The sequence below is a fragment of the Amblyomma americanum genome, chromosome 1 (genome assembly GCF_052857255.1).
Source record: "Amblyomma americanum isolate KBUSLIRL-KWMA chromosome 1, ASM5285725v1, whole genome shotgun sequence".
Lineage (NCBI taxonomy): Eukaryota > Metazoa > Arthropoda > Arachnida > Ixodida > Ixodidae > Amblyomma > Amblyomma americanum.
Window position 1 is genome coordinate 241,830,159 of NC_135497.1, and position 6,105 is coordinate 241,836,263.

At 44.2% G+C, this 6,105-nt stretch overlaps 1 pseudogene; it reads left to right on the top strand.

Moving 5' to 3' along the window:
- Positions 1–17, top strand: part of LOC144116264 (sentrin-specific protease 1 pseudogene) — a 717-nt pseudogene extending 700 nt beyond the window's left edge.
- The last annotated feature ends 6,088 nt before the right edge of the window (positions 18–6,105 follow it).

Here is a 6,105-nt window from a genome sequence, read left to right on the forward strand (position 1 = left end):
GTGGGCTCCTTCCGTGATGAACTCTACTTGTGTCAACATGCATCGTTTCTAGCATCCGTGCATTATGTTTCCATGTTGACAGTACGCATGCAGCTTGAGTGCGTTTTTGTTATGTCATTTGGTCTAATTTTTCTGATTGGCCGGTTCGCGCCATTGTTGATTGTTTTTCATACCTACTGCCTCGGCTTGTCCATTATGTATATTTCAGTGCGTGTGTAAGCGTTCGCCGAGGCACTTGCGGTCGTGCTTGCGGGTTTTGCATGTAGATAGTGTGCAATTGGTTTGATTACTTCTGATATTTGAATATGTATTGGGTGGTGGTAGAAACTTTATTTGAAGAGACGGAAATGAGGGGGGCGGGGCGAAGGCGGCGGTGCCGAGGTCTCCGAAATAATTTCCACCACCCGGTGTTCAATTCGCGGTGACACTGTACACCACGCGAGTATTGTTTCATCGCCGTAGTGAATATCCGGTTCTGTTTCTTGTAAATATTTTCTCGTTTGTTTCGCGATTACGTTCGCTTTATTGTGGCTTTTGGCAATTTGTAATGATTTACGGGATGAGGTGCGACCGCTCTCCTCAGTGTTCAGTTCCACGCTTTGCATACGTTTTGTTTGTTGACAGTGCGTATTTAACTTTATTCCGATTGGTTGCTAGATATGTTGTGCTGTGAATGATTGACTGTTATTTTATGCTTCGCGATTTGAGACTTTGGCTTATTGATTGTTTTTGTCAATTGGTATGCATTGTGAAGCGCAAATAAAGCTCACATTTGGTTATAGATTGAAACGGCAACAGTCCCTTTTCACTTCTACATTTGAAGTGCCAGTGTAAATGTTGCCCCTCTGAGATGGAGATGTCGAGGTACTGCAGTATTCCGCCCTTCGGGACTTCATGCGTAAACTCAAGTCCAGGGTGCGCTGTTTCAAATTGCTCCAGGATGTCGTGCATGAAGCTTTCCGTCACGCCTCCCTGCGAGAGCAGAGTAAGAAATCATCAACATACCTGAAACATTTAACGACACCGAGTGGCTTCAAGGTTTCAGCGACGGCAGTCGGTCTCCTCTGGCCAGGTACAAGTCACAGAGCACGGGCGCTATGCACTGCCAATACATATCCTTTCTTTCTGGGTGTACACTTCCCTGCCAAACTCGATGAACAGATAAGACAAGTATTTCGCTATGTTAGCCACAAAATTCAAGGTGCTAACACCGCTTTCATTCATAAATTTCACTTCACCATATTAAGCCATTGCTTCTTCCACCACGTCAGGTACATGTTTCTGTGGAATATTGTAGAATAAGTGCTTTACATCTATCGACAAGCAAGATACCTTTGGTTCATCTTGTAGAAACACGATCACCTTTTCTGAATTCTTGATTAGAAAATGGTCTTTTACGGACTGTTTGTTCAGGTTCTTCTGCAGGAAGCTCGCCAATATTTTTTGCCACGTACTTCTCTCTTCCACTATTGTCCTGAGCGCATTGCCCTGCTTATGTGTCTTTACCTAGAAGAAGACATTCAAACACAATGTCTTGCATTCCTTCATGCCATTTGCTAGTTTTTCTGAGCCCATGGACTCACAAAGCTGAAATGTTTCCCTTCGAATGGCTTTTCGTCTTCTTTCGTCCAAGTTCTCTTCTCTCTTGAAGTTCTTCAGTATCGCTTCTGTTGCTTTCGCTTTGTACAGTCCTGCACCAACGACAGCAAACTGTCCTGTTTTTTATGCGAAAGGTTTCGGGCCTTCGCGCGACGCTTGGCGGTGGCCACCATTGACCCTGAAGTGGGGTCACGTGACATGACGTCACGTGATGACGTCACACCGGCTGCAGATGGGGCCTCATATCGCGCCGTCGGACGTCGCCCGGAGGAGGCCTCCACGCTTCGATTCGCGCCGTCGCGCGCGGCGCGGCGGCGGCGCTACCATCGCTGCATCACGTGATATGTGACGTCACGCCAGGGATGAAGCGGCGCGCGCCCGCCGTCGCGTCAGTCTCTCTGCCCGCAACCGCGCCAGCGTCTTTGCGCCGGGCGTGCAGCTGCTTAACATGCTTCGCATCCACTGGGCTTAACCTTGATAAGCCTCCAATTTTTTCTGACATCGGCAGCTTAAAGTCGTTTTCTCGAAGGAATTTCACAACTCTTCCCGGGTTCAAGCAAGGACACGTAGTAGTGACTTCCCTGGCTATGCACTTTAGCGCATCCAATTTGCATGCATCTCTTTCTTCCTTGTCGGCTTTCTTGGCTATTGCATGGGACATACCTAAGAGTTGGAGTGACGTTGCGGAAAACTGAACAGCGTACTTTGGTCCCTTGCTCAAAGTCGCAAAAAGTTTTGCTGGTACGCTGCTCTCAGTTAGATTTAACACGTCGTATTTTTTCCGGGCCTTTTTCCCCTCCTCGGTAAATTGTGAAGGGAAGCTTCCCATGCTCGCTGGCCTAGAACTTCTGCCAAGTTAAAAAAGTACTTCATTTGCTTTCTATTCCTTGAATCCAGCGTTGAAGCGTAGATATCCCTGATGTAGTCATGGTAGATACGCACTTGTTTCGAGGTCTCTCCTCGTAAAAGTTTGTAAAGGCGTCTCTACGTTGTCTCTGTTGGTGGCATGAATCCGAACAGGAGCGAAATCACCGGTCCACTCACTCACTGTTTTTGTGTCCGTTCTTTTTTCTTCTTGACAGTTCATATAAAACGAATTTCTCACGAAATAAAAGACAGGAGCGCCCGCTTGTGACGCAGCATTTTTTTCACAGTTCCATGGTCGATGTATAAAATTCTTGTGCTTTTAAAGTGGTAATGTAACATTCCCTGCATTTGAATTGTATGTGGCGACATAGTTACAGAATGAAACTAAAGCTAAAGCTACTGGGTGTTCTGTTGGTTTGTATTTCTTGCTATGCATCAAGCACAACATTATTTAGGTATGCACCGTAGCATTTCAATATAAAACATATGAATGCTGACTTCAGTTCATTGCATGTGCTCGGCCTACGAGCTCAAAATTTGAAGCATGAGTTGTGAATAGCACCTGGCCGTTGGTTTCAAGGTCGAAGTATGTATGCTAAATGAGCAAAGAATAAGTGGAAAAAGAAGTTTATGGGTCTCGTATTGACCAAATTTTAAGGAAGGACTGCAATGTGTCAGATTCTACAATCTTGTGTGTAGGTGACCAAAGGGAAATTAATCAAAAGATGAGTTACTTGAATATTACATGCATGCAGTGTTTGGTAATATTTTCTTGCATGTTATTTGTATAGGTCAGTTTCATTTGTAATATAGATCTAGGTACAAATTACACATTCAATGAAAGCAAGGCAGTAAACAAAATGAACGCTTTTTATACGGTAAGCGATAGCCACCTTGCATACATTTATTGACCTCATATATAACATACATTGCTCTTTCATTTTGCCGACCACAAGCCTGCGGCTTTAGTCATGAACAAAGTGGAACTTTGGGCTAGTTGGCAATACTTTTTACAGAGAGACTTGCCGAAGAAACAGAGGACAGGGAAAGAAGGATGGGAGAAGTGCAAACAGACAAAGAAAGCTTTTATTCTAGACATACTCAAGGAGACCAACACGTCGGTGCTCACCGCTGTTGCAGAAAGCCTGTTTAAGAAATTCTGCAAAAGATATGGATGACCCGCTGTCTTCAGTGCTACAAAAGAACAGAAAAAGAAATTTCAGATTTTGCCCTGCTTCCACCGTATCCCTCTGTTCCGAAACGATAGCAGAAAAGTTCAACACAGACGTAGTCTTCACGGGATCCCACTCCCTTCGCAAGTTGTCAAGCCTTTACGCACTTTTCAGCTGAAGTATGGTGAAGAAGGTGGTTTGAAATAAAAAGGATGCCACCAAGCTCGCTGAATGTGTAGCAGCCATGGTTTGCAAGATCTCTCTGAGCTGTTTATATAGGGCAGACTGGTCATTTCTTAAAAGCTGACCAAGCGAACATGGTGCTTCACTTAATAAAATAATGCTCAGTATCTGCGTATACACTGTAAAGCCTGTGGTTTTTATCTGCTCTACAGAAGCACAGAAGTCTTAGGACTATTAAAAGACAAGTTAGCTAGGGAGATTCTTGAGGCGCCTCTCATTCACAGGTTGGGAAAGGACGCATGTCAATGATATAGTGTTGATTTTCTTCAAAGGGCACTTAGGTTGCTTGATTCTAGATAATATAGGTTTTCTTTGACGTTTTAAGGTGAGCGTTTATTGTTTTTAATTTCGCCTCAGGTATGAAGCATTCACCTTCTTTGCTTTTGATGGTTATTGCTGTGATACAAATTTTTTCATGTAATCACAAAACTTTCACCATTCATGTTTAAGTGTTGTGGCTGGGCGCATACATTTCTTTCCTTGATGCTGTTGTCCATTAAAGTTCAACCCGTCCTTCCTTCATCATCCTGTGTTTCTGAGTAAAACCTCTCTGTCAAATGTGATCATGAAGTAGGCACACCATGCAAACATCAAAAATGGGCCAACTAAGACACTTTGTTACCTAAAACCAAAGTGCACATAAATGACTGATAATGCTTTTTTCCTCCTTATGGCATATAAGCCAAACGTGCACATGCTGAAGAAACTTGGAATTGGAGGTACACCTGAAGTAAAAATTAAGAATGGCTTAGTTTTGCTCCTTCCGACGAACAAACTGCCTGCAACATCCATCATGTATGGAAGCTACTAGTTTTGAAGCCTAATGATTTTATTATTTATTTTAACTTAGCTTCAATGCGTGTGTTGCTTGGAACGTATCACGATCTGTAATTACTGCCGCAGAAAACTAGTTTCAGTTGCAGCGCCAATCATCACAATGGCAGTGAGGTGAAGCGAATGCCCCTGCCGTAGCGCCCTCGGGCTAAGCGGAGTAATCATTGACTAAAGAATAAAGAGTGGTAATGGTGACAGCAACTGCATTTCTTTCATACATTATATTTTGATGGCACTGCAGAGGATTTTTTGCTATCTGTGAAAAGCTATCAAAAAGCTGATGGGATCAGCTTATACAGTTTGAGCTATTAAATCGTCTACCTTGTCATAAATCAACTACACTGCATTACTCTGCAGCTGAATGGCACCGACAGACACATAGGTAGCCAACGGAGGACACGGAGGTCCTAATCTGGCACCATTGGGAAGGCATAGCATTAAGGAAAAAAAGGAACCCTCCTACAACTCACGAGCGAGTGCTGGTGAGTTGTGCCGGGACCTTCCCCACAAGCCTTGTTTCCAAGCAAATATGCAGGTGAGCCAGTTCCTCTTCATCCGCATGTTCCAAGCAAACTCTCATTCAAAAAGTACACATCACTGACCTCACCTCCGGAGGCAAACACGTTTGTTTCACCTACGGAACACAGTGGAGTCTGACACCACCTAGTGTAAATGAACAGAGTAGAAGCACTGCAGACAACATATGCAAAACTAGGAACACCTATCACCCCTGCAGTCATCTTGAACAGCAAGTGGAGTTGGCTGTACAACATAAAGATGACAGCTACCTAGTACTGAAAACACCATTTAAGAGTACCAACTCTCAAACAGCAACACCCTTGGCACATACGAACAAAAACAAAATGAATTTTGTACATATGACAATGAAACTGCAAGAGCATGATCACCAGAAAACACCGATTGAACAGTATCTCCTCAAAACCACAGCAAAGTCTCATTTCAACCTTCTTAATATGTAGCTTTTGTACGCTTTTGCACCACCCGTGGCAGCCTTAAGTTCCGGGAGGGCGAGGGCGCTCGAGTCGCGCTCAAATTTATGGTGTAGAACGATGGCTACGCAAAAACGAACCACACTACATGGCTCATAAAATACAGGATAGGCTGTAAACTTTCGATAAAGGGTGCACCTACCCTTTTCTCTCTCTCTTCGCTCTCACTCCCGTCTCTCTTAAACGCTTCAAGTGTAATCTAGCCGCACTTCCTGCAGACGTCTTGCAAGAAATAGCCATGTATGTAGGGCAACACAGCTTTCCTCGACATCACAGCAGACACCATTTTGGGAACCGGGAGCACTACAAGAAGTGCTTGTTCTGGCCTGCAAGGCCAGTTTATGCGTGGATCACCATTATGGCGCACCTGATGTCAGATG